The 10519-nt window shown below is 47.5% G+C and overlaps 1 protein-coding gene across 1 annotated transcript in view; it reads right to left on the bottom strand.

The window, feature by feature from the left end:
- Positions 1 to 705: 705 nt before the first annotated feature.
- Positions 706 to 10519, bottom strand: part of FOXO4 (forkhead box O4) — a 34998-nt gene continuing 25184 nt past the window's right edge. The window contains exon 3 of the mRNA XM_038415749.2: positions 706 to 6970. The gene's annotated coding sequence lies outside the window, so the exon portion shown is untranslated. The remainder of the gene's footprint in view (positions 6971 to 10519) is intronic.

Here is a 10519-nt window from a genome sequence, read left to right as displayed (position 1 = left end):
ACGTAAGATCTTGCACATGGCTGTGTGTCATAGGTATGGTCGTGGGATAGCTCCAAGCCCACAGGAACTGACATCAGCAGGTGCTCCCTGACTGGAGCCCAAACAATGGAATAGCAATCCTCTTTTTGATGACAGTGCTGGGGGCACATGCTGCAGAGATAAGCTTGCTCCTGAAGTGCTTGGCTACCCTAAGCAAGCCTCAGCAGCTGCTGCGGGAATGGGTGACTAGAAGGCAGAGAGACTAGGAACCCTTTAGTTTGTACACTTAGAGTTAGAATCTCCAAGAATTGCTGACACTGGTGGAAGTTGCCTGATCAGAATCCTGAATACAGGTAGTGTGGGAAGCAAGAATAAGGTGGGTTATTTCCTGTACTCTGATTAGGAAGGGACTGGTGGTGAGTGGCTCCTACCTTTGGGATGGTTTCTATACTAGATGAGCCCTTCAATTATTGCATCCCTTCAAGACTGTCTAGGAGCCAGCAGCACCATTTGTCCTTACACCCAGCCTGTAGGAGCAGTGCGGGGGAGCTCCTCACACAGCATCCTGGGAGTCTCAGGGCAGTGTCCATGCACTGCCTCTTCCACCTCAGGCTGGTGCAGGGACATTCAGATCAGAGTGCACAGCCCCAGCAGCCAGCTGAAATAAGAACACGTGCTGGGTCTCACCAGCAAAACAGACACCAGAAACTGCACGAGACACAGAGCAAAGGATTACAGATCTTTATTTGTCAAACTTTCCCCCTAGTCTAGCACATTCTACACAGTCTCACTAGCACAGATGGAAACAGAGCCTGTAATAGTTTGGAAATCACCAGGAGAGCAAACAAAAAGCAGAAATTTAAGAAGTAAAAAACTTCATGAGAAATGAGTGAACAAGAGTGCAGCTGGGGCAGGTGTGGGAACCTATGCCAGCCGGTGCTGCCTATGCTGTGGGAACGGAGGGCCTGTGCCAGCAACAGAGAAATCCTGCTTGTGAGCAACAGGCTGACACTCTTAGCATGTTCGTGCAGGCATCCCACCATGAGAGCAAGAGGCTGGGGCCATCGTCCAGAGGGAGTAGAGAATGACTACAATACTTTCCTGGAAAGAGAAGATCATGGGACCATTTCCTATCTCTGCAGCCTAATGAAAAAGCCTCCTTCCAAAGTGATGCATCCTCCAAGCATCTAAATCCCCCTCTAGGCACTGCTGGTGCTTCACCATACAGCATTCAGCCGATTGCAAACATCCCCCTCAAGCTACACGCCATGAAACATGCTGTCAACAGCCTTTGCAAGACCACCATGAACATAGCTATGCAAAGAGCTGCTTCACCCTCTTGGCCTTTTATACACCTGGGCTCCCTCCTTTCACCTCAGCACCAAGGTGTGTATCAGTCAGTCACTGACACCACCCATTTCTGTCAGCACAATGACTAAATCATACTGTCCCATGCAGAGCCTCTTTCCTTAGGATGTACCCTGGCACAGGGAATGAAGTAGCTTGGTGCTTTGAGAGGGATCCCTTTTCCCACTAAACGTGTTACTGCAGGTGGAGAGCATGGGTGGCAGTGGGTTCCATGCACTGATGGATCATCACAAGGACAGACCGCTCCACGAAATCCATCTTTTTGGCTATGTCTACGATTACAGCAGCATGCAGAGTATAGGCATTACCCATGTAGCTACATGGCACACGAAAGGCTTTGGCAATAGGGAGCTCCCAGAGCCTTTCCCTGCAAGAACCTTTCCCTGCAGTGGGGAGGCAGCAGGACACTACACTGCTAAAATCGGCAATGTAGACATGGGAGGCACTGCTTCGGTGTGTAGAAACGTATAGGGTATACACTCTGGGCGTTCAGGGTACTCTAGTCACCTAAACGCGCTCTCACCATTCACACTGCTATTTAGACCCATGCCAGCGGGGTGCGCAGTGTCTGTACTCAACATGCTACCATCCATAGACATAGCCTTACACAGTGGATCAAGGATTTAATTTATCATTATCAAGCTTTTTAATGTAGTCACAACACCAATCCATTTTCCTACCTCAGATGGAGTTTGGGTAGGGGGAAGAGACCTGAACCCTAAACTATTCCCTCATGCTCATGTCCCACAACTTTAAATGATGGATCCAAACTCTCACTTTATTTTGATCAGAAATAAACCAATAAGGCTCAAGACAATCCATTCAGAGCTACTGCATCACACTGGTATGAGTGCCTCTGCCTTTTGAAGCCCCCACCCCCAGGTCCACACTGCAATGCACAGGGACTTCTGAGGGCAATACCACCTGGAGCAGGACAATAAATAAGCAACTAAATTTAAACATAAGAATTCATGGCCTAAATAAAATCTTTCTAGGCATTTCCTTTGGAAAAGCTGATTAGTGCTGTGTGCTTCTAGTATGCACATCATTTATAAGATACACGGTCTCCAGAACCCTCCCTCTATTTTAGTTTCTCGTCAGGATGGTTTGTTTGCTAATTTAAAGACAGTGTAGCATGAAGTGACAACCTGACAAAGGGGAGAGTGAAGGGTTCCAATAAGCTTTGGCTATTCAGAGTTGTTAATGACAGTAAGACTAGGGCCACTTGAAGGTATCACAGATCCACAGAGTGCCTCAAGGAGGCTGCTGAACGCAGGTGTACACAAAGTCAATGGGTTTGCCTCATGCTGCCTTCACAGGCCGATAGTGCACAGAGTCCTTCGTGGCACTGGGCAGCTCAACACTATGAACAACTGTGGTTGAATCCAGGAATGGAATAACTAAGTGTGGCCTGAGCTGAACTAGCCTATAAGGATGAGGAGACACCACACAGCACCGTACTGCATCAGGCCTTGTGCTTACAGCCCTGCATCCCCTACCTGCTAACTCTCTCAGGCATGCACCCAGAAGGACAGGGCCACCTCAGAACACAGCTGTCCCCCACCCACATTATGTAAAGTGATTCTATACGTGGAATTCTCCACCAGGCCCTACATCAGAATGAGGGCTGGACGCTTCACTACAGGTTACCCACTAGCACTTGGGGAAACACTCAAGGCTACAGGAGTACAATATTTATGGACAGAGCTAGTCAGAAGTTTGGAAAGGGGCATAAAAGGCTCAACTGCCAGATTCTTCCTCCCCTTGCCCTCATCCATTCCCATTCACTAGATTCACCACTCTGCCCTTGTACAGGAGAAGGGCTGATTTGCCTTTAAATGGAGTGCCACCTTTACAGTAGGCTGAGCCCTGCTGCTTTTGGCTCCACTGGAAGTCTCCCATACTGGCTTTCTTAACACCTATGAGCAACTGAGTGTGAACCTCAAACACCATAGTTTCCTGCTTCAGTGAGGAGATGGAAAGCAAATCCTGAACAGGCCAGAGGACAGCAGCAGGACAAGCACCACCACCTGTTCTGTCCCCTGCAGATAAGGCTGCCAAAATGCTTAGCTACCAGGGAAGATACCAAGAGATAAACCATTTGTGCCTATGCCTGATGCAACTGTACTGGGATGTGCTGTAGCATTACTGTTCACTTCCTGCTGTGGCCGTCTCCTGGGTGGAGCAATGGAAAGTCTGGCTGAAGTTAGGTTTCCAGACACCAGGAAGAGGTGGCAGCAGCAGCGAGTCCTAGAGTCTGCTTCTCAGTTGGCATTTAACTCCCTAAGGAAAAGGTCTCAGTCCAGCCTAAGTGCAATAAGTGCTCTGTGAGAGTATCCCAGTGAGAGATGGTGCAGCAAGGGTCCAGCAGGGAGAGGTAGCAGCTACAACAAACTCCATCTCTTAAAGCCAGTGAGGCAGCAATTCCAGTGACTCTCACTAGGCCTGACTGCAGCTCGCTCCTAGAGCTACAATGGGTCACGGCAAGACACATTTGTGAGAAAAGCCACCTAATTGCCTAGCTCCCAGGAGTGCAATATCAATGCACAGACCCCATTGCCCACAGGCTGTAACAGGCACCCAAGTAGGTTAGTGCACTAACATGCTGCTGTTTGAACTGGACAAACTGAAAGGAAGCTCTAAAGCAGACTGCTTACAACGCACAGATATGCTCACTAATGGTTCTGGCTTACACTGGGTTTGTAGGTCTGAGGTACTGGTCACTAACAGTACAGTCCTGTGCCTTTAGGCTTTGTCTTCGCTGCTGACTAACCACAGCGTAAGCCATCATGGGTCAGTCAACACATGCTAGCCTAACCAACTAAAGCATAAACACATTGTCAATGTCAGCACGCTGTGTCACACCCCCACTGGCGCTCTATATGGATGTGAGAAGCAATACAGCTAACGTGGGCACTATCCTGAGATTCATAGTGCCACAACTCACTGCACTGTTCTATTCTCACATTCTATACCCATGCTGGCGATTGTAGGAGTAAGTGGTCTAGGCCCAGGAAATTCACTTGTGGCATTAACCATGCTGGTGTGGTGGGTCAGGTGCCAAAGGAAAGGATCCAGCTTGCCCTAATAATCAGACCATCAGCCACTGTTCTTTATGAAGGTAATGTGCACAATTAGTGCACAGGACAGGATGCCCGGGGCTTGTGGGAAGGGATTGGAGGACTATCATCTATCAGTTGTGCTGGATTGACCATGGCTAAATGTTTTCACTGCCATTACCCCAGTTTAGCAATGCAGGGATAAGCTAACTCCAGGTCTGCCTATTGTTCAGGGTGTGATGGTTGCCTTACCAGGCAGTACAGCAAGACGTATATGGGTGTGTGAAGGGCATGTTACTGTGAACACACACAGCTGAACTCAAGTCTTCAATAAAAGAGAAAGACTTAAAGTAGTTTCCAATGAGTGTTCCCCAAAAGGATCTAGTGACAGATGAGGGTCGAGGCAAGACTGCTCCAGAGGCCTCATTTTGGGTGGCCAGACATACCATTCTTGTTCAGGTCTCCAGTAGTTCTAGTGAAACCCTGAAACAACATGCAGAGAAGACAGCAAAGCAATGCAAACTTCCAGCACCTCACCACGTAAACCTTCCACAAGAAGTCTTATCTACCATCTGCAGAAAGAATGCTAGAGACTTTCTGCATTAACAAATCAGATAGAACACTGCAAAGAATCATCCCCTCCCCCAAACCCTACCACCGCAAACACCCAAAGGCTGAAAGAAAACTGCCAGCTGACCCTCATAGCCCCTTCAGGTCCTGGCCAGAGACAAAAACTGTCCACAGGACAGAACCCCAATCAGACTCCTCCAGCATTGCCTACAGGACTCGAATTAGCAAGTAGTAGCAGAAAAACTTCAGTAACAAAAAGGAAAAGCTATAGAAACCAGGACAACCAGGTTGTCGGCTACTAAAGCGAACTGAACTCCTGGCCTCAAAATAGTGGGGGACGAAGGCTGCACAGAATGTCAGCAGGCCTGGCTCAAATCAGCCTCCCTCATTAAGTAAGAGGTTAGGGAACCTAAGCCTCTGAAGCATCAGCCGCAGCCCAGCTACTCTAGGGCTTAACATACCCAGCTTATCCCCTGTTAATGATTAGCCAAGAGCACAAGGTTAGCTGATACTTAGTGGGAGTGTTCAATCACATGGCCAGAGACTGATCTGCGGCAGTCTGATTTCTGTAAACACCTCTCCCATTTGATTTGAAGAGTGTGGCTATTCCCCAAACTCTCTGAAGTGTCTCCCCCACCCCTTCCCAACTGTATTCACACTCCATAACCCCAGGCTTGTTCCCAGCCTCACTGTAGTGTTCATGTGGTATCAACAGGATAAAGCTGCAGAAAAAAAAAGTGAATAATCTTGTTTCTCAATTTAAATATATATATAAAATATATATATTTTAAAAGGTTTAGAAAAAGCTTCTAATTAATTTGCAGCTAGTTTTACATATAGATTACAAGAAATATACAACCCCTTCCTCACATGGTTCCAAACTGTGGGGGCCTGCCAGTTCTTCCCCCAATCAGACACATAATTGAATGTCAAGTGTATTTATTCTCAGCACAGCTTTGAAAGGCAGATCTGCCATTGGTACCACCTTCTTAAAGGGAGAGATACCCAGTATGCCAAAGGAGACATGTGGTTACATTGGCTTTCAATATAGAAAGCCCTTAGATTAGTAAAAAAATATTTCATCTATAGAAAATGCCCTTCTGAAAAGCAACCAGGGCTCTGTTAAGGCCACACCCAGGCTTCCCCTTTCTCTGCTGTATCAAGGCAGCCCAGAAACAAACTCCCAAAGATGTTTTGGAGTCCCAGCAATCAGCACCTGTCTACTTTCCAGCAGCCTGCTGTATCAGGAAAGTGCTTAGAACAGCACAGGACTTCTCTAGACATGCTACTCATTCAACGGGCCCAGTTGGCACAGTGAAATTAAACTGTATGTCCTCCTCTTCTGCCTAGATGAGCAAAGGGAAGCCTCCCTGGCTGCCACCCGCCCAACCCTTCAGATGGGTGCAGAATGGTGGGGTACTTTGAAACCAATCCATCTGACACCCTATTCCTACCAGGCTTCTGCCAAGAGGCTCCTTCCAATTCTTCTAAAAGTCTGTGGAGTACAAGCACAAGGCTGGTGGCTGACGGAAGAGGCCCAGCTACTCCATCCCAGAGGGCAAGGTGGGGACAGAATAGGCCCCTTCTAACAGCCCGAGGCATTGGGTGAACTGCTGCTATGGCAGAGATAAGGCAGCCTCCAACACACCCACCCTTTGCGTGGGATAATGCTGTTGTCTGGCACAGCAGCCTTTGGCCAAGCTTGGGGATTTTCACCAGAGCTCCTCTTCGAATGTGCACTGCCCTGGGGCTTCTGCAGAAGATCCATGTCAGGTCAGGATTTTTAGGAAGAGACGCAGCACACAACAGGATTTTTTTCAAAACTCTTCCTATTGCAACCAGGCGCAGATTTGCCCCCTTGCTCCCAGGTGGGCAGTTCTGTCTGCCCCAGGCATGGTGTGCAGAGAAGCTGTGTCCAGTGCGCTCTGTTTTTTCAGACTCTGCCAGGGGTGGGAAGCGAAGTCAGGACCCAACATTCAGAAACCTGAAGGACACTAGGAAGAAGAAAAACAAAGCAGGTGGTTAGATCTCAGCCTCAAAGGGAGCCGTGGACAGAAACGATTTGGGGGTAATTATCATTAAGCAGAAGCATCCTATTCCAATTGGGGATGCACACACTGAAAAACCTCTGTAGGGGAAGAGATTTCACACCAATGCAGGGTGGAGTATACAGCAAGACCCTGACCACACTCAGAGCTGGACTGAGAGGAGGAGAGAGCAAAGGGAACACACAGGGTCTCAAGAGTGAATGCTCCGCAGAGGAGCTAAAGCAAGACTGCTTAGCCTGAAGAGCTTTGCTTAAGGAAGGGTCCAGATAACACTAGAACTAGGAGGAGAAGCAGCAAGAAGGGAAAGGTACTCTTCCCTTTTGGGCAGCCACCAGAGTTAACTGCAAGAGAAACAGACTGGGGCTCAGCATGGGTCTCCTGGGCCCTGCACACCAGGAAGAGCCTTTCCCCTGCAAAGCCACTTTAAGCAGCTCTGTTTGAACACATCAAAAACTACAAATGTGCATTTTGGATCACAGTCGAGACCAGTCTTACAGGAAAACCTTCCCAGGCTCAGTCCCTCACCATAGCCACAGCATCAGCCTACAAGCAGCCAAAAGAGGAAGAACAGCTCCTTCCAATAACCCTTTGGAATAGTTAACCAACAGCTAAGAGAGAAAGATTAGGATGGGAACCTCCACTTGTGAGCTTGTGACCTGCACATGGAGGACATACTTGTAAAGCCATCCAAGCTATACCAGCGTTGCAGGATCTAGCAACAGCACTGTGGAGACAATTGTGGGGGGCAGGATGTTACTCATTTCTGTACAGGGAACAAACCTACAAGAGTGAGCAGCCCTGGGAAAAGCACAAAAGCAATTGAGCAGGCTCTTCTTTGAAATACTTGGGGGTGGGGGGGAGTATGCGTCAAAACCCAGCCTGGCGAGGAAGAGAGAGCAAGACAGAACCAAGAGTGGGCTGTGGTCAAGGGACATAGGAGGTTCTGTGGGCAGTGAGTAATCTGTACAGACAGACAGTCTTACTTCACCATTTTGAATCATTCAACTTGCATGAAAAACTCCACCAGGAATTGATGGAGAAGGTTTTGGATTTCCCATTTGCCTAGGGACAGAAAGTAAATGTACGAAAAATAGGCAGCTCCTTTCCCATGAATGGCTCATAACTAAATCACCAGAAATCAAGTATACACTGAGAAAAAGTAATCGGAAATCTGGAAACAAGGAGCCAAACAGGACAACTTTGGGCTGTTCAAATGGGAGCAAGTGCCAGCACCACGTGTCCAGCTCAGGATCATAGGTCCTCTAAAATGCTTAGACTAAGCACTGAGAGAGGATGATCGATCTTCCATGTCTGTAGGCACCATGCATACAAGTGGCCATGTATAAAAGTCCACACTGTGGCTCAATAGTCTTTTTGCATTACCCTATTAAATCTATGGTGAAGGACTCTCATAAGTCACTTTGTATAACATCTGGTATGCACCCAGTGCTTTAACGAACAGAATAGGCTCTTGCTCCAAGGAGCTGACGACAAGCCAGAGGGACAGGGTTCACATTCTCAGGGAAGGACAAGTATTCCCACCACATGTGCCAAAGGGAGCTGAAGGGGGGTGGAAATTATTTTTGTTGTCAGGCCGTGATTCAGCTTGGATGCAGAGAAGGCAGTGTTTTCTGAGCTCAGAATGGAGAAAACTGCTGGCTTCAAATTAACTCCCTATGAGTCTTTGGGCACATCACTTAACCTCTGTTCAGATTTCCCCATTTGTAAAGCTGGGCTGATAATCCTGACCTACCTCCTAGGGCTCATAGGAGGGTTTGCTAAGCACTGTGAAGTGCCTGTGTCAGTTTGGGAGCCTCTCTTTGGAGATGGGGCCTTGCTGCCCCTTGAGAGCTTGTGTTTTATTTTTGGGCACTATTAGGAAGCAGTAAGTTAAGCTGCTATTTGACTCCCTTTACCTCCTGAAGGGAAACGCTTCCCAACGTCCAGATTCATCTAGGCTCTGTACAAACCACACAGCCTAACGAAAGTGGTATTTGCTGAGCGCCAGTATACTCAGTGCTTCACAAGCTGGGTCCCTAGACTGAGACACTTACAGTCCAATCAGACAGAGCCCCCAGAAGTCCACTGGCAAGATGGTGCCAGCTAAGAGTAGTTATTCACATTAGTGGTGCAGGCACATTTCAGTGATAGAGGTTGATCTTCATGGGCTTCTAGGAAGGAACGTATTTGCAGGAGGGATCTGAACACAGACAGTCAACACCTAGCATGCTAGAGCAAGAGTTATTTGGTAGCCAGGCATTTCCAAAGAGACACTGTCCCTACAAACCTGTGGGCGATGGACATTGAACCAAGACCACATCATAGCTGAATGCAAGCCAGGGAACCATGGCATTTCCAGCCTAAAGGATTCATAACTTGTGCCAGGGAAGGGAGGCTACAAATTCAGGGTCCTAACCTGCTTCCACTGACTCAAACTACAGGTAAGGGCCCATAAATGGCTTCAATGAATAAAACGGAAGTTGTGTTTTTAAGACTAAGATCTTCAGCCTTCTCACTGATACACTGAGTTATAGATTTCGGTGTTTTCACCTTCATATCTAAATACAGAGAAATACACGGTATTTTTCTGACCTTTACTAGTGTTCTCCATGCGCTTTTCTAGAAAGCCTTCTGCTATTTCTTGCCCATCCTCCCTGCTCCCATTCCACTCCCTTCAGCCATACTTCTCATGGTCCATTATCCCAACTGCACTGCTGCTCCCTTCTTGGGAGCTCTCCCCCTCCACCCTCCTGTGCTGATCACTAGCCTCAGGCTATGGCTGAGATTGGAAAGTTTTACAAGGCGCAGAAGATAAAAAGCAAATACCTCTGGATTGCTGGACATTTGGAGAATCTTCTACAGTTCTTGACTGGACTCTCTCTCTGCCCTGTGCTGGTTGGCTTTTGCTCCAATATCCTCCAAACCTGCCCCTCTCACCTTCTTCTCACTTGCCCCATCCTCAGCACAAACCTTCACTTCCCTTTTATTTCCATTTAGTTGCTCCACCTCTTGAGTAAAACCACCCCCAAAAACCTGTGGAGCTAGCATGTCATTTGTTTCCATCACATTGGTCATTCTGCTTGTGGGTTCTACCCCAGCTCCCACCCTGTGGGTGTCCGGTCTATTTAGACTGCGAGCTTCAGGGCAGGGATTGTCTGCTCCTTTTTGTACATTGCTCAACACATTAGGACCCCATTCTTGGTTGGCCATTAGGCAATAATAGTTTCTAAGGATTGAATGCAAATAATCAAGAGACACGGGGAGGGGGCAGTACACATGCCCTTTGCTTCCCTCCTCTTATACCTGAATGTGAAATTGCTGTTTTATTCCTGGGGGAATTCTGCGAACAATATTTCAAAATTCTGCATATTTTGTCAAAACAACACAATATAATCATGTCAATTTCAATTATTTTGGAAATTTATTTCAAAATACCTGTCAGCAAGTAGGCCTGTAATAATACAGAAAAAAAAATTAGGAACTGCTTTTTGACAA

The sequence above is a fragment of the Dermochelys coriacea genome, chromosome 9 (assembly GCF_009764565.3).
Source record: "Dermochelys coriacea isolate rDerCor1 chromosome 9, rDerCor1.pri.v4, whole genome shotgun sequence".
In the NCBI taxonomy this organism is placed as follows: domain Eukaryota; kingdom Metazoa; phylum Chordata; order Testudines; family Dermochelyidae; genus Dermochelys; species Dermochelys coriacea.
Note: the sequence above shows the minus strand (reverse complement) of the source record. Positions and strands in the feature narration are given on the sequence as shown.